The sequence below is a fragment of the Aegilops tauschii genome, chromosome 5, assembly GCF_002575655.3.
Source record: "Aegilops tauschii subsp. strangulata cultivar AL8/78 chromosome 5, Aet v6.0, whole genome shotgun sequence".
NCBI classification, from domain to species: domain Eukaryota; kingdom Viridiplantae; phylum Streptophyta; class Magnoliopsida; order Poales; family Poaceae; genus Aegilops; species Aegilops tauschii.
Genome location: NC_053039.3, coordinates 574,020,116 through 574,039,129, shown reverse-complemented (window position 1 = coordinate 574,039,129; position 19,014 = coordinate 574,020,116). Strand labels below are relative to the sequence as shown.

The 19,014-nt window shown below is 43.0% G+C and overlaps 1 long non-coding RNA gene across 1 annotated transcript; it reads left to right on the top strand.

The window, feature by feature from the left end:
• Positions 1-13,215: 13,215 nt before the first annotated feature.
• On the top strand, positions 13,216-16,555 carry LOC109743736 (uncharacterized). The gene is made up of 5 exons (XR_002228156.4): positions 13,216-13,709; positions 13,797-13,890; positions 14,278-14,487; positions 15,548-15,665; positions 16,362-16,555. It is a non-coding gene; the product is annotated as an uncharacterized lncRNA (long non-coding RNA).
• The last annotated feature ends 2,459 nt before the right edge of the window (positions 16,556-19,014 follow it).

The following is a 19,014-nucleotide window of genomic DNA, read 5'->3' as shown; positions in this document are numbered from 1 at the left end:
TTGTGTAGCTGATGAGCTAGCTTATTTAGCAACAATCAAGTGGACGTAGTGCCAAGTGGACCGGACCGGCCACCACCACGTGTGTCTTTCATGAACAATTGGATTAGATTAGAAGAATGTAGGGATCCCAAGAATGTAACACTCCACTGGCACAAAAACATGTGATACATTGTACGTATCTGCGATTAATTTGTCGTGCATGCGTCCGTTGGGGTCCGCTTCCAGAAAGAAAAGGAGGAAATAACGGTAATTTGCGGTTAGGCAGGAGCCGTCAGTCTATAGAACTTTAGACACTCTTTTCTTCTTTTTGGTCAAGTTGCAGGCAAACTCGCCAGCACCGAATGACACCTAGCACACATAGCATATTGGCACGTCGGTTAATCATCCGGATGAAATTCATAGATCATTTTTCTTCCATTCCTTGTAAGCTGTGGTTTAGGGTCCAATTCTTCCCCTCAAGGCTCCAACGACCAGCCTATGGAATCCTCCCGCCTCAGCTTCACTTAGTAGTTTAGGTTAGGACGATTATTTTGTCCTCCCAGAGCGGTGCTTGGATGGATGATGGTGTGTCTTCTTTGGGTTGGTCTTCGAGTTTTGATCCTCCACGAGCATATCCGGATAGATTGAATCGACGGAGCTCTGGTGTAGATTCCTATCGTCTCTTTTGTGATGACGAGGTGAGGATCTCACATCGTGCGTATGATACGGCGAGATATGATGATAGGTGCTTTAGGTCGTTTCAAGGGTTCGACTCCTACTCAAGTTTTTTTGGCAATGGTAGTAGCCTAGAGACCTTGATATAATTTTTATTACGTATATGGTTCTTTGACTTAAGGTGAACTTTTATAATAAATTCCGCTTGTCATTGAAAAAAATACACACGAAAATTTGGATACATATGTCGAGTTGTAGAGTGCAATTTTCCACTTCTCCTGTGTAATTAGATAGCTAGCTAGCCAGCCAGGGGTATGTGGCGTGTGGTCGTAACATGTGCATACAAGTAGCTCTCAAAGAAAATGCTTGGATCCTCAAAATAAAGCAAGGCACCACTATCTCTGTCAACCACATCTCGGAATTCTTCAACCTTTGGATGCTCTTGCATGACTTCCGCCTTGATATGCAAGCGGAAGATGATATCATTTGGAAGCATGCGAACGACGGGATATACACGGCGAGCTCTGCCTACAAGGCTCAAGCGGTGTTCTCGGTCACACCTCTCATCGTGCCCCCTAGCACGCTGGATAACCTCAACAAGATTGAGAGGGCTTTCCTTTGGTCGGGTGCGGAAAAGACCACGGGAGCCAAATGTAAGGTCAACTGGAATGCGGTTTCCAGACCAAAGGAGTACGGTGGCCTTGGAGTGCTCAATACCGAAAAGTTCGCAAGGGCCTTGCGGTTACGATGGCTATGGCTTGAATGGAAGGAGCCCAGAAAACTTTGGGTTGGCCTTGGCAACCCCTGCACCGTAGAGGACCGTGAGTTCTTCTATGCATCTACGACTATCACCGTCGGGGATGGCGCTAAAACGCCTTTTTGGGACTCCCCTTGGCTTCTTGGTCGTATGCCCAAGGACATCGCACCGCTAACTTTTGAGGCCTCGATAAGAAAGAATTGGAGGGTGCGCGAGGCTATCAAGGAGAATGCTTGGATCCTCAAAATAAAGCAAGGCACCACTATCTCTGTCAACCACATCTCGAAATTCTTCAACCTTTGGATGCTCTTGCATGACTTCCGCCTTGATATGCAAGCGGAAGATGATATCATTTGGAACCATGCGAACGACGGGATATACACGGCGAGCTTCGCCTACAAGGCTCAGTTTCTTGGCTTGACCCTATCCCCCATGGACCGTATGGTTTGGAAGGCTTGGGCACCTCCGAAGATTAAATTCTTTGCTTGGTTGGCCTTGCAAGATAGGATTTGGACAGCCGATCGTCTGGAGAAGCGTGGTTGGCAAAACTGTGGCCTTTGCTCGCTTTGCAAGAGGGAACAAGAAACGGGGACACATCTCTTCTTCAAGTGTCGCTACACGCTTAGGCTTTGGAGATTGATCATAGAGCAGCTTGGACTTGCACACATGGACACCTCCGAGTGGCACTTGGATGAAACCGTCAACGCGTGGTAGCAAAAAAGAACCGACAATAATATTCCTAACCGAGACGCAATGGCCTCTCTCACCATGCTCATTTCTTGGGTAATTTGGAACGAGAGAAACGCCCGCGTTTTCCGCCACAAAAGCGCACCGCCGACGATTCTTTTTACCAACATTTTAGAAGATGCAAAACTATGGGTGACCACCGGCGTAAAAAACTACGGAACATAATAGTGTCCGAGTAATTGCCATGCCGCATTTGTGAGTGCGTTGTAAAAAACTCTAAACTGTTCTCTCCCTTATTTAATTGAAGAGGCAAATCTTTTGCCTTCGTTTCAAAAAAAAAAAGTAGCTAGACAAGCAGCTGGTCGCTGTCTGCTGCTAATCGCGGGTCCGATAGGCACAACTGAATGTGTAGCAAAGCTAGCTAGGACAAGCACGTTTGTCTTCTATTTGGTATTGCCCAAAATGCCCTTAATTTATTAGGAAGGAACCTCGAAACTTTCCTTATCCATTTCAGACATGGCAACCTTCTACTCCATCTTGACTTGTCACATTCTATTCCAATGTGACGTCACTCATGACAAATTCCAGTTTTGACCAAATAATTCATTCTGACCAGAATGGGGCGCCAGTCAGAACACCAATATAAGTTTCTCAGCAGGCCACATACGCAGAGCTGAAGGAGGCAATAAGCTGAGACTAGCACAATAATTAATCGGGGGCACTGTAAGGTAAACCTGGTTAGTACAAAGTTGAGACACTTATTTTGGGACGAAGAGAGTATTATATTACTCCCACCAATTCAAAGCAAGTGTCGCAGTCTTAAATCGAGGTTAGTTCAAAACTGCGACATTTATGATGGATCGGAGGTAGTACTATTCTTGGAGATAGGTAATTAAGGTATAGAACAAAGAAGAAGGTCCGCAAGAAGCTCGCTGAAGAGTGGTCGAGGAAGGTTCCGATTAAGAATGCATGAAGGAGGTTGGGTTCATCACCCCAGATAGAAGTTTCTCATCTGATGTTGCATGCATGGTGCCATGCATATGCATAATCAACAGCACATGCACTATTTGCTGCAGCTTAATGCATGCATACATGCCGCCACCTTAAGATTCACTACTTCCACTGTTTTTATTTATTCTGCATAATAATTTATTAATACCTAAACTACCAAATAAATATCATTAGGTTTATCACTGAATATATTTCACATCATATATACTTGTTTTTCTGGGGAACATCATTTATACTTGTTATTGTCCATATTGTTTTGCATAAAGCTGGTAAAGTTTGACTTAGGACAAAGCTAGCACGCAGAGTAAATAATAATAGAGGAAGTATCTTGGGCATACGTCTAGATATACAGATGGATGTTTCGATGAAACTAAGTCTAGACTAATGCAAATTAACTAAGCACTTTTACTGAGCTTTTCTTGCTATTTTAGTTAGCTTAATTAGCTTTTTCCTCCTTTTGTTTTGCTCTATTTATGTATTATACATTATATATATATATATACTGATGACAATACCACAGAACAATTGATCTATGGTGCAGAGCATCAAAAAAGATAGTCGTACTACTAGTATATATAAAAAGTATAATGGATAAATAGAGGAGCAAAACAAAAGGAGGAAAAAGCTAGCTAAGCTAACTAAAATAGCAAGAAAGGCTCAGTGTATTTCAGTTCTGGGCAACACAATGAAAATGGATCACAATTTAGAGTATATCCAGGCATGAAAGCAAGCAACATGCTTCTTCCTAATTATGTGACTAAGCATTTTCTGATCTTCCTTGAGGGAGTGCTTCCATGCTTGAAGCGATGGAGTTGCATTCGTGAAGATCTTACCATTTCTCTGTAGCCAGATGTTCAGGGTGCTCCATAGGAATGTACAAGAGAACGTTCACAAACTGAAATACCCCTATGCATGTCAATGGTTAGCAAATGTCAGCAATTCAGAGCAAAATCACAATGCCACTAGGGCTGCAGCAATGTTTCCCGGGTATTATGATTGCATAAGCAGCAAGAATAGCTGCTCATGTGAAATCCTTTTCTTTTGAGCCGGGCTTTAGAGTTTATTCTATCATGTAGCACCAACCAGAAGAAGATTTTTCTTCTTCAGACTATTAGTGATCTTCCAAATATGCCTGGATAACATAGTGTTGGGGAAGGCAGTAATTTCAAAAAAATTCCTACGAACATGCAAGATCCATCTAGGTGATGCATAGCAACGAGCGGGAGAGTGTGTCCACGTACCCTCGTAGACCGAAAGCGGAAGCGTTAAGTAACGCGGTTGATGTAGTCGAACGTCTTTGCGATCCAACCGATCAAGTACCGAATGCACGGCACCTCCGCAATCTGCACACGTTCAGCTCGGTGACGTCCCTCGAACTCTAGATCCAGCTAAGGCCGAGGGAGAGTTCCTTCAGCACGACGGCCTGGTGACGGTGATGATGAAGTTACCGGTGCAGGGCTTCTCCTAAGCACTACAACGATATGACCGAGGTGGAAATCTGTGAAGGGGGGCACCGCACACGGCTAAGAAATCAACTTGTGTGTCTATGGGGTGCCCCCTCCCCCGTATATAAAGGAGGGGAGGAGGGGGTCAGCCGGCCTCATGGGGCGCGCCCCAAGGGGGGGAATCCAACTTCTACTAGGAGTAGGTTCCCCCCTTTCCTAGTCCAACTAGGAGGGGAAAGAAAGAGGAAGAGGGAGAGAAGGAAAGCCCCCCCCCCCCCCCAATTCGGATTGGGCTTGGGGGGCGCGCGCCTCCACCTGGCCGCCTCCTCCTCTCTTCCACTAAAGCCCATGAAGGCCCATTATCCTCACGGGGGGTTCCGGTAACCCTCCGGTACTCCGGAAAATGCCCGAACCTATCCGAAACCTTTTCGGTGTCCAAACATAACCTTCCAATACATCAATCTTTATGTCTCGACCATTTCGAGACTCCTCGTCATGTCCGTGATCACATCCGGGACTCCGAACAACCTTCGGTACATCAAACCACATAACTCACAATACATATCGTCATCGAACGTTAAGCGTGCGGACCCTACGGGTTCGAGAACTATGTAGACATGACCGAGACACCTCTCCGGTCAATAACCAATAGCGGAACCTGGATGCTCATATTGGCTCCTACATATTCTACGAATATTTTTATCGGTCAAACCACACAACAACATACGTTGTTCCCTTTGCCATCGGTATGTTACTTGCCCGAGAGTCGATCGTCGGTATCCTCATACCTAGTTCAATCTCGTTACCGGCAAGTCTCTTTACTCGTTCCGTAATGCATCATCCCATAACTAACTCATTAGTCACATTGCTTCCAAGGCTTATAGTGATGTGCATTACCGAGAGGGCCTAGAGATACCTCTCCGATACTCGGAGTGACAAATCCTAATCTTCATATATGCCAACCCAACAAATACCTTTGGAGACACCTGTAGAGCACCTTTATAATCACCCAGTTACGTTGTGACGTTTGATAGCACACAAGGTGTTCCTCCGGTGTTCTTGACCGCTGTCCAGTGATGCACTCCTGGATTACTTTGGTACCTCCCTACTAAACTTATAGCAAGGCACACATCAGGTCTGGTACACAGCATTGCATACATGATAGAACCTATGGCTGAGGCATAGGGAATGACTTTCATTTTCTCTCTATCTTCTGCAGTGATAGGGAATTGAGTCCGACTCAACTTCACACCTTGTAACACAGGCAAGAACCCTTTCTTTGCTTGACCCATTTTGAACTTCTTCAAAACTTTATCAAGGTATGTGCTTTGTGAAAGTCCAATTAATCGTCTTGATCTATCTCTATAGATCTTGATACCCAAAATATAAGCAGCTTCACTGAGGTCTTTCATAGAAAAACTTTTATTCAAGTATCCTTTTATGCTACCCAGAAATTCTATATCATTTCCAATCAACAATATGTCATCCACATATAATATTAGAAATGCTACAAAGCTCCCACTCACTTTCTTGTAAATACAGGCTTCTCCAAATGTCTGTATAAAACCATATGCTTTGATCACACTATCAAAACGTTTATTCCATCTTCGAGATGCTTGCACCAGTCCATAAATGGATCGCCGGAGCTTGCACACTTTGTTAGCATCCTTTGGATTGATAAAACCTTCGGGTTGCATCATATACAACTCTTCTTCTAGAAATCCATTCAGGAATGCAGTTTTAACATCCATTTGCCAAATTTCATAATCATAAAATGCGGCAATTGCTAACATGATTCAGACAGACTTAAGCATCACTACGGGTGAGAAGGTCTCATCATAGTCAACTCCTTGAACTTGTCGAAAACCTTTCGCAACAAGTCGAGCTTTGTAGACAGTAATATTACCGTCAGCGTCAGTCTTCTTCTTGAAGATCCATTTATTATCTATGGCTTGCCGATCATCGGGTAAGTCAACCAAAGTCCACACTTTGTTCTCATACATGGATCCCATCTCAGATTTCATGGCCTCAAGCCATTTCACGGAATCTGGACTTATCATCGCTTCCTCATAGTTCGTAGGCTCGTCATGGTCAAGTAACATGACTTCCAGAACAGGATTACCGAACCACTCTGGTGCGGATCTTACTCTGGTTGACCTACGAGGTTCGGTAGTAACTTGATCAGAAGCTTCATGATCATTATCATTAGCTTCCTCACTAATTGGTGTAGGAATAACAAGAACTGATATCTGTGATGAACTACTTTCCAATAAGGGAGTATAGTTACCTCATCAAGTTCTACTTTCCTCCCACTCACTTCTTTTGAGAGAAACTCGTTCTCTAGAAAGGATCCATTCTTAGCAACGAATATTTTGCCTTCGGATCTGTGATAGAAGGTATACCCAACAGTCTCCTTTGGGTATCCTATGAAGACACATTTCTCCGATTTGGGTTCGAGCTTATCAGGTTGAAGCTTTTTCACATAAGCATCGCAACCCCAAACTTTAAGAAATGACAACTTGGGTTTCTTGCCAAACCAAGTTCATATGGTGTCGTCTCAACGGATTTAGATGGTGCCCTATTTAACGTGAATGCAGCCGTCTCTAAAGCATAACCCCAAAACGATAACGGTAAATCAGTAAGAGACATCATAGATCGCACCATATCTAATAAAGTGCGGTTACGACTACACCATTACGCTGTGGTGTTCCGGGTGGCATGAGCTGCAAAACTATTCCATATTGTTTCAAATGAAGACCAAACTCGTAACTCAAATATTCTCCTCCACGATCAGATCATAGAAACTTTATTTTCTTGTTACGATGATTTTCCACTTCACTCTGAAATTCTTTGAACTTTTCAAATGTTTTAGCCTTATGTTTCATCAAGTAGATATACCCATATCTGCTTAAATCATCTGTGAAGGTAAGAAAATAACGATACCCGCCGTGAGCCTCAACACTCATCGGACCACATACATCAGTATGTATTATTTCCAACAAGTCTGTTGCTCGCTCCATTGTTCCGGAGAACAGAGTCTTAGTCATCTCTTGCCCATGAGGCATGGTTCGCAAGCATCAAGTGATTCATAATCAAGTGTTTCCAAAATCCCATCAGCATGGAGTTTCTTCATGCGCTTTACACCAATATGACCCAAACGGCAGTGCCACAAATAAGTTGCACTATCATTATTAAACTTATATCTTTTGGCTTCAATACTATGAATATGTGTATCACTACTATCGAGATTCAACAAAAATAGACCACTCATCAAGGGTGTATGACCATAAAAGATATTACTCACATAAATAGAACAACCATTATTCTCTGATTTAAATGAATAACCGTCTTGTATCAAACAAGATCCAGATATAATGTTCATGCTTAACGCTGGCACCAAATAACAATTATTCATGTCTAAACATAATCCCGAAGGTAGATGTAGAGGTAGCATGCCGACGGCGATCACATCGACTTTGGAACCATTTCCCACGCGCATCGTCACCTCGTCCTTAGCCAATCTTCGCTTAATCCGTAGTCCGTGTTTCGAGTTGCAAATATGAGCAACAGAACCAGTATCAAATACCCAGGCACTACTGCGAGCATTAGTAAGGTACACATCAATAACATGTATATCAAATATACCTTTCACTTTGCCATCCTTCTTATCCGCCAAATACTTGGGGCAGTTCCGCTTCCAGTGACCAGACACTTTGCAGTAGAAGCACTCAGTCTCAGGCTTAGGTCCTGACTTGGGCTTCTTCACTTGAGCAGCAACTTGCTTGCCGTTCTTCTTGAAGTTCCCCTTCTTCCCTTTACCTTTTTTCTTGAAACTAGTGGTCTTATTGACCATCAACACTTGATGCTCCTTCTTGATTTCTACCTCCGCAGCCTTTAGCATTGCGAAGAGCTTGGGAATTGTCTTATCCATCCCTTGCATATTATAGTTCATCACAAAGCTTTTGTAGCTTGGTGATAGTGATTGAAGAACTCTGTCAATGACACTATCAACCGGAAGATTAACTCCCAGTTGAGTCAAGTGATTATGATACCCAGACATTTTGAGTATATGTTCACTGACAGAACTATTCTCCTCCATTTTGCAGCTGTAGAACTTATTGGAGACTTCATATCTCTCAATCCGGTCATTTGCTTGAAATATTAACTTCAACTCCTAGAACATCTCATATGCTCCATGACGTTCAAAACGTTGTTGAAGTCCCGGTTCTAAGCCGTAAAGCATAGCACACTGAACTATCGAGTAGTCATCAGCTTTGCTCTGCCAGGCGTTCACAACGTCCGGCGTTGCTCCTGCAGCAGGTCTTGCACCTAGCGGTGCTTCCAGGACGTAATTCTTCTGTGCAGCAATGAGGATAATCCTCAAGTTACGGACCCAATCCATGTAGTTGCTACCATCATCTTTCAACTTAGCTTTCGCTAGGAACGCATTAAAATTCAAAGGAATAGTACCACTGGCCATTGAACTACAACAACATAGACATGCAAAATACTATCAGGTACTAAGTTCATGATAAATTAAAGTTCAATTAATCATATTACTAAAGAACTCACACTTAGATAGACATCCCTCTAATCATCTAAGTGATCACGTGATCCAAATCAACTAAACCATGTCCGATCATCACGTGAGATGGAGTAGTTTTCAATGGTGAACATCACTATGTTGATCATATCTACTATATGATTCACGCTCGGCCTTTTGGTCTCAGTGTTCCGAGGCCATATCTGCATATGCTAGGGTCATTAAGTTTAACCCGAGTATTCTGCGTGTGTAAAACTGGCTTGTACCCGTTGTATGTGAACGTAGAGCTTATCACACCCGATCATCACGTGGTGTCTCGGCATGACGAACTGTCGCAACGGTGCATACTCAGGGAGAACACTTATACCTTGAAATTTAGTGATATATCATCTTATAATGCTACCGCCGAACTAAGGAAAATAAGATGCATAAAGGATAAACATCACATGCAATCAATATAAGTGATATTATATGGCCATCATCATCTTGTGCCTTTGATCTCCATCTCCAAAGCACCGTCATGATCACGCACTACAAGAAATATGTCAACCAGTGACCTTCTGTCAGTGACCCTGGAAGAATTGGTCATAGATCTATGACCATTTGAGACCAATTGGTCAAAAGCTGTTCGGGGGGCTCCAAACCCTAAACTATAACGACCATTTTGGTCAGAAAGGTCGTAATTTCCTTACACGAAATGGTCATAAAGCAGATAGCACTGGTCCGCTCCCTTATTTCTAGCTGATCACGACCAATATAGATGGTCATAACCTTGTAAATTGTGGTGGTTTGCTATGACTAGGCGCCACCTCATCAGTTTTGCCTATGTGTCATGTCCATGTGGCAATTTTTGCCCCAGGTTGTGAAGCAACCTATATTTCTGTCAATCCCAAAATTCCCAAAAAAATATCATAAATTCTTTGGGTCATATCTTCATCAAATATGTAAAAAACCTTCCTTGCCTAGTTCAAAAATAATTCAACAATATTCATTTTCCTATTTTGTTCAGAACAACACTTTGTGAAGGAAGTACCACTTTGGCATGTCCAAATAGTATCCATTTTCTACGGTGCTTTCCTATGCCCAAATAACCATCCTCCACCAAATGCCACCTCAATCCATTCATTATTTTGAGCACAGCTTCAACATTCGTATTTATGTCCAGTGTGGTACTTTGCAAAGCAAGTACCACCTAGGCTCCTCCTTTTGAGCTGAAAATTTGTGAAGACGGTCTTCTTAGTAACTGATCATCCTCAGCCAAAACTCACGCCCATTAGCAAAGTACATTTCCCGTACCGCTAATCAAACACTTGGCTGCTAATTCATGTGTGAGCATCGATCGGTCTCCTCGTGAGAATCTTATGTTGTAATTTCCTTCCTAGCACCTACCTGGGGAGTGCCCAACCCACTAGACATGCCTAGGCCGCCCAGAACACATGGCAACGCCACGGTCACGCGGTGACCACGCGGCGGGCATGCGAGTTTACGCGCTCTAGAGTTGGGGCCCTCGGCCACCGCCCAAACCTCGACGTATCGCCACCAAACCATGTATTTATGATTAAATAGGTACTTATGTAGCTAGATATGATTTTTGGAACAAATAAATAGCAAACTATGAGGCAGCTGCAGTTCAAATTTGACCCGCTTCCAACTGAATCGACGGAAATTTGTCTTTTTCACGAGAGGTGGATCAAAACTTTTTACACCCAACCATTTTGTCAATTGTGCATGAAATATATCCTAGTATTTTATAAAATTGATTTGGTCCAATTTTGCAACAATTATTTGGGAGGTCCTTCACAAAAAAACCTTCCTTTGGGCACTCGAAAAATGGAAAATGGTTTTTTCGTCCAAAGAAAATGAAAACTTTCTTAGGCAACATTGTTTGCCATTCCAATATGCACCCTTGTGCATAATATGAGATCATTTGAACAAACTATGCCATGAATGTAGCCATAAGATTGATCATTTGGCTTGAAAGCCATTGATCTCCACACGTGATAGCTCGTTTCTCAAAACACTTTTTAAAAATAATTACGTATTACAAGTTTGTTATTTTTCCTGGGAACTTGGCCACATATAATGACACAATGCGAAGGTTTCCCAATTTTGTGATTTTTTTTGAATTTTTAATGCCCGTTTCAAAATGCGGTCAAAACGGCGGGAATGACCGTTCCTAGCCAGTGGTTGAATCTTGGAATTTTTTTGGTGTTTCTCTGATTAAATAGATACTTATGTACCTAGAAATGATTTTTGGAAAAAATAAATACCAAACTACAAAGCAGCTACAGTTCAAATTTGACCCGCGTCCATCTGAATCAGCGGAAATTTGTCTTTTTCACGAGAGGTGGATCAAAACTTTTTACACACAACCATTTTATCAATTGTGCATTAAATATGTCCTAGTATTTTATAAAATTGATTTGGTCCAATTTTGCAACAATTATTTGGGAGGTCCTTCACAAAAAACCTCCTTTTGGGCACTCGAAAAATGGAAAATGGTTTTTTCGTCCAAAGAAAATGAAAACTTCCTTAGGCAACATTGTTTGCCATTCCAATATGCACCCTTGTGCACAATATGAGATCATTTGAACAAACTATGCCATGAATGTGGCCATAAGATTGATCATTTGGCTTGAAAGCCATTGATCTCCACACGTGATAGCTCGTTTATCAAAACACTTTTTTAAAATAATTGCCGTATTACAAGTTTGTTATTTTTCCTGGGAACTTGGCCACATATAATGACACAATGCGAAGGTTTCCCAATTTTTTGATTTTTTGGAATTTTTTATGCCTGTTTCAAAATGCGGTCAAAACGACGGGAATGACCGTTCCTAGCTAGTGGTTGAATCTTGGAATTTTTTTGGTATTTATCTAATTAAATAGATACTTATGTACCTATAAATGATTTTTGGAAAAAATAAATACCAAACTACAAGGCAGCTACAGTTCAAATTTGAACCGCTTCCAGCTGAATCGGCGGAAATTTGTCTTTTTCACGAGAGGCGGATCAAAACTTTTTACACACAACTATTTTGTCAATTGTGCATTAAATATGTCCTAGTATTTTAGAAAATTGATTTGGTCCAATTTTGCAACAATTATTTGGGAGGTCCTTCACAAAAAAACCTCCTTTTGGGCACTCCAAAAATGGAAAATGGTTTTTTCGTCCAAAGAAAATGAAAACTTCCTTAGGCAACATTGTTTGCCATTCAAATATGCACCCTTGTGCACAATATCAGGTCATTTGAACAAACTATGCCATGAATGTGGCCATAAGATTGATCATTTGGCTTGAAAGCCATTGATCTCCACACGTGATAGCTCGTTTATGAGAACACTTTTTTTAAATAATTGCCATATTCCAAGTTTGTTATTTTTTCTGGGAACTTGGCCATATATAATGACACAATGCGAAGGTTTCCCAATTTTTTTTTTAATTTTTTATGCCCGTTTCAAAATGCGGTCAAAACGGCGGGAATGACCGTTCCTAGCTAGTGGTTGAATCTTGGAATTTTTTTGGTGTTTCTCTGATTAAATAGATACTTATGTACCTAGAAATGATTTTTGGAAAAAATACCAAACTACAAGGCAGCTACAGTTCAAATTTGACCCGCTTCCAACTGAATCGGCGAAAATTTGTCTTTTTCACGAGAGGTGGATCAAAACTTTTTACACCCAACCATTTGGTCAATTGTGCATAAATATGTCCTAGTATTTTAGAAAAATGATTTTGTCCAATTTTGCAACAAATATTTGGTAGGCCCTTCACAATTAAACCCACTTTGGGCACTCGAAAAATGGAAAATTGAGTTTTCGTCTAAAGAAAATGAAAACTTTCTTAGACAACATTGTTTGGCATTTGAAGATGCACTCTTGTGCAAAATATGAGATCAATATTTGATTTTTTTCATGTGAAACAGTAGAAGAAAAACAAAAGAAAAAACACAATTATATGTGCTCTATTCCCATTGGTGGAATTCGTTGTCACACTGATCGATGACATGGGGCCCATCCATCCATCCATCTCTCCACACCACATCCATCCATCCATTTATGTACAGAAAAAAAGAAAATGGAAAAGAAAACCCCACCCGCATCCACCTACCCAAACCCTACCCAGATCCCATCGATCGCCTCCTCCCATCGCACCCCTCCTCCACCCATCTCCTCGCCGCCGCCATCGACGGCGCTCCCCTCGATCCCTCCCACCGCCGTCTCCCTCCCTCAGATCGAGCTCCCCCACCCCTCTCCCTCCCTCCTCTCGAAGCTCCCGCGTCCCACCGCCGCGCACCGTGCTCCTCTGCAGCTTCTGCGACGACGCAGCCGCCGCTGACTACCACGCCACCTCCTCCCTTCCAGATCGCGGCCGCCACCTCCCTCCGGCGGAGCACGCCGCCGTCCATGGCATCCCCCACGCCCTACTCCTCTCGCCCACCCGGCACCCTTCCTCCTCCAAGAAAGCAAAACTGCATCCTCTCCCCTCGGATCCATGGCGCTGCTCAGCACCGGCGGCCGCGGGCTCTCTCCCATCAGCGCACCCGCTGGCCTCGGCTGGGCCCCGGACGAGCATCCGCGCGGGACGACGACCATCACCGACACCCTCCAGGTAGGCACCCGGTGAATCCCCGGTTCACCGCGCGGCCCTAATCCTGCTCGGAGCTCCCTCGTTTGACTTGCTCTCCTGCTCTCGCAGATGATGTCGGAGGCGGCTCCCAGTGGACTGGAGCGGACGGAGTGGTCGGAGGTCGTCGCGCTCGGCGATGTGGTGTCCAGGTAGGCCACCGTCGGTGAGTCTGAAACCGGACTAAATTCCCTAGACTAATTTTGTGCGCTGGGCTGACAGTCATTCGCGTGCATTCAGAGCTGTTAGGGTCTCTCTGGGTGACCGTTGATTCGTTTCAGTTGCTTGGCATGCCCGATAGGATCACAAATTAGGGAAAATTTAGGTGTTTTATCTGAATTTAGTATTTTGTACTTGCTCAAGAAGCCAATTAGCTGCAGTACATATGCTTTGGCCGCTGTATGCAGCCGAGGTAAGTTATCTGTATTTTGTTTCTGTCTAGTGCTCACTGCTGCAATTCATGCAGTCCTTATGGTTGTGTGATACTGCTTTTTTGGTGGTGATTTATCTCTGGCCGTGTTCACTTATTGTTTTTTGCCTGTTTTCGATGTAGCTGGGATGGTCTGGAGCGGAGACTTGCCTGGTGTGGAAACGCTCAAGGAGAACATTGCTGCGTATTTCAACATCCTGTAGGGTTTCCTTTTGGCCTGCCATGGAAGCACGGTCGGTGCCGGTCCTACGCTTCACAAGTATATCACTAGTTCTGCAAAAGGCGTGGTGGATGCCAGCTTCTCGTTGTTCAAGCTAGCTGTTTCTACCTATGGTATGTGATATCCAACATCCTGATGCAGCTTATCTCTAGATCCTGCCATTTATCTATAGAAGGTGAAGCAACTTGGGTGATGGGTAACTAACATGACTAAACTTGCTGATCTAATCTTCATATAGCTGAAGTGGAAACTAGTAACTTGCATATCTGGTGGTATTGGTTGTTTGTTTTATTGTGATTCTGTTTCATGAATGTGCAAATGTGTTCCTTAAACAATGCATCAGTTGTCCCCTTAAACAAAAAAGGAAGTGTTGGTTTCATAATACTCACAATCAACAGATCAATTTTAGTACTTCTGTTTGTTACTATTTGCCACCAGTAAGAACAATCACAATGTATTTTGCACGCTCTAGTTTAATTTCCCGCGAAACTGGTTGTCAACTTCACCCATGATCGCACACAGCTTTGGATGCTCCACCTCACTGCCCTGCTTACCACCAGGAATATGCTCAACCCAGGGGTTCTGTTCCACTCATGGTCAACTTTTTCAATAGGTCCCTTCTGCCTGGCACTTGCTGATTTCTACCAGTTGCTTTCATGAGCATGCTTATTCGGGTACCAGGATGCATTTCTAGTAGACTTCCCATTTCTTTTTCTACCTTGTTCTAATATCTGGCTACATTGTACTCCACGTATTATTTCTTGTACCAAGCTACTCATAAATCCAACATGCAGACTAGTGAAGTCCAGCCAATAGAAAGCTACCACCATAACCTCTATTTGCATGCCTCCTTACTTAGCTTGGAAGAATGACTACACACGTATGCATTCTAACGATCACATACATGTATCTAGTTCTCCTCATAAAATATTTGCATGCATGACAAAGCTCCAACACGTACACTCTCATGCTTACTTATATTAGAAGCATTCTGTAGAAGACAAACTACTATATGCTAGTCTTACTTACACTGTGTGTGTGGGGCACTCTCCTTTAATTTTCTAGCATGTTAAATTTAACATTCTAATATATTTTGCTGCCAGTGTCCATTTAGCAGTTTTTTTTACTATGTTTCTAGCAAGATGGTTCATCCATTTGTTTGTTTTCCTGCAGCGAAGTGCGGCTGGACGACCGAGGCTGCTATTCTGCCTTGATGTGCACACAAAGAGTTCCTGGACCTGACTTGAAGCAAGGATACCTGCGGCTGCAAGCCAACAATATCTGAAGACAGGTGCTGCTTGTCTATGTTCTCAGCATAGCTATAGGCTGCCATGTCTTTTCCACTTTCCTTTTCGCTTTCTGTAATGCTAACTTGACGGTCAGCCTATAGTTATGCGAAGAACATCGGCAAGCAGCACCTGTCTTCAGACATACACTGCCATGTCTTGTTCCATTAATCACCTAGTGCTCCTGTTAGTGACATTCATCTAGTATTTTCTTTTGCAAAGCATGCAATGGTTTGGAGTACTTGGTCATGGCCTGATGGAACCTACATGTCGTTACTACAACAGCTAGAAGCAATCCATTTTATTAAAAGCATTCTGGTTAGCATTTGGTCATGGCATCACTTTGATGTTCTGTTTGTTTTAAATCTGGTTGCAAGTTTACTATTTTACCATAACCATTATCTTACATTTTTGGCATTGAGCATTGGTGGATCTCAACAGCTATATGATGAATACACATCATGATATATACTTGATGAATCTGCCTGCTACATCTCAACTTGTGTATCTGTTTTGGTATCTCTTCCACTGTGTATCTATTTTCTTGTATGAGTGGGTATCTCATCTTAACTAGTTGGAGAACAAAAAGCATGGTACTAGCTAGCTCAATTTGTGTTATCATTCTAAATAAATGTCATTTTCTTGAATGGTCTGTTCATAATACCTCAGTTTTTCTAATTCTGCTCTCATTCATGTAACAGGGTGACAGAGGAAGCCATGTTGCCGTTTTGTTTGTTCCCAGCCTTGACTATGGCTGTCCAGCGAGTCCGGCATGTCGTCATTTTCTTGTAAAGCAGTATTGTATCACACTTGTAGAGCTCGTTACACATGTAGATCTTGTAAAGTACTGTATTACACATGGTCATATGTATTGGCAACGTGATCTGGTTGCTCTTATTTGAAGTATCATGTGTGCTTTTGTCTGCCAAGTTAAATACTAGTTGAAATATGAAGAATATGAGCCTGATAGATGGGACTCACTTACCAGACCCAAACCTGACAACTGGGACCCATCTGACTGGTGGACCCATTTAATAAAAAAAGGAAATTAAAATTATTTAGGTGAAAAGGCCAAGGCCCAATAATAAAAAAGGCTGCAATGTTGGGCTAGGCCCATGACCAAAAATTGACAGAAAAAATATATATAAAGGCTGAATTAATGGGCTAGGCCCATGTAGAAAACCGAATTGGACCGGGCTGATTCTTGTGCCACATCAGCTTGCCACGTTGGATGCCTACGCGGCCTGGGGAGGTTGCTAGTGACCAAAATTTTGGTCGAAGAACCAACGACCTTTTACAGAAGGTCGTTAATTTCAGTTTACGACCGCCAGCTTTTGACCTTCTGTTTTTGGTCAAAAAAGGTCGCAAATGAAAAACTATGACCTTTCAGCGGCCAACAGTGAGGGTCACAAGTTGACATATTTCTTGTAGTGACGATCGTCACCGGCTTGACACCTTGATCTCCATCGAAGCATCGTTGTCATCTCGCCAATTATTGCTTCTACGACTATTGCTACCGTTTAGTGATAAAGTAAAGCAATTACATGGCGATTGCATTTCATACAATAAAGCAACAACCATAAGGCTCCTGCCAATTGCCGATAACTTTTACAAAACATGATCATCTCATACAACAATTTATACATCATCACGTCTTGACCATATCACATTACAACATGCCCTGCAAAAACAAGTTATACGTCCTCTACTTGTTGTTGCAAATTTTACGTGGCTGCTACGGGCTAAGCAAGAACCGTTCTTACCTACGCATCAAAACCACAACAATTTTTTGTCAAGTGTGCTGTTTTAACCTTCAACAAGGACCGGGCGTAGTCACACTCGATTCAACTAAAGTTGGAGAAACAGACACCCACTAGCCACCTGTGTGCGAAGCACGGTAGTAGAACCAGTCTCATGAACGTGGTCATGTAATGTCGGTCTGGGCCGCTTAATCCAACAATACAGCCGAATCAAAGTATGACATGCTGGTAAGCAGTATGACTATTATCGCCCACAAATCTTTATGTTCTACTCGTGCATATAACATCTACCCATAGACCTGGCTCGGATGCCACTGTTGGGGAACACAGTAATTTCAAAAAAATTCCTACGAACACGCAAGATCCATCTACGTGATGCATAGCAACGAGCGGGAGAGTGTGTCCATGTACCCTGGTAGACCAAAAGCGGAAGCGTTAAGTAACGTGGTTGATGTAGTCGAACGTCTTCGCGATCCAACCGATCAAGTACCGAACGCACGGCACCTCCGCGATCTGCACACGTTCAGCTCGGTGACATCCCTCGAACTCTAGATCCAGCTGAGGCCGAGGGAGAGTTCAGTCAGCACGACGGCGTGGTGACGGTTATGATGAAGTTACCGGCACAGGGCTTCTCCTAAGCACTACAACGATATGGCCGAGCCGGAAATCTATGGAGGGGGGCACCGCACACGGCTAAGAAATGAACTTCTGTTTCTATGGGGTGCCCCCCTGATAAGTCTCCAACGTATCTTTAATTTTTGATTGCTTCATGCTATATTATATTCTGTTTTGGATGATTAATGGGCTTTGTTATACACTTTTATATTATTTTTGGGACTAACCTATTAACCGGAGGCCCAGCCCAGATTGCTGTTTTTTTTGCCTATTTCAGTGTTTCGCAGAAAAAAAATATCAAACGGAGTCCAAACGGAATGAAACCTTCGGGAACGTGATTTTTGGAACAAACGTGATCCAGAGGACTTGAACCCTACGTCAAGAAAGCAACCAGGAGAGCACGAGGCAGGGGGCGCGCCTACCCCCATAGGCGCGCCCTCCACCCTCATGGGCCCCATGTTGCTCCACCAACGTACTTCTTCCTCCTATATATACCTACGTACCACCAAACCAACAGAAGCATCCACGAAAACCTAATTCCACCGCCGCAACCTTCTGTACCCGTGAGATCCCATCTTGGTGCCTTTTCCGGCGTCCTGCCGGAGGGGGCATTGATCACGGAGGGCTTCTACATCAACACCATAGCCTCTCCGATGATGTGTGAGTAGTTTACCTCAGACCTTCGGGTCCATAGTTATTAGCTAGATGGCTTCTTCTCTCTCTTTGGATCTCAATACAAAGTATCCATGATTCTCGTGGAGATCTATTCGATGTAATCTTCTTTTGCGGTGTGTTTGTTGAGACCGATGAATTGTGGGTTTATGCTCAAGTTTATCTATGAACAATATTTGAATCTTCTCTGAATTCTTTTATGTATGATTGGTTATCTTTGCAAGTCTCTTCAAATTATCAGTTTCGTTTGGCCTACTAGAATGACCTTTCTTGCAATGGGAGAAGTGCTTAGCTTTGGGTTCAATCT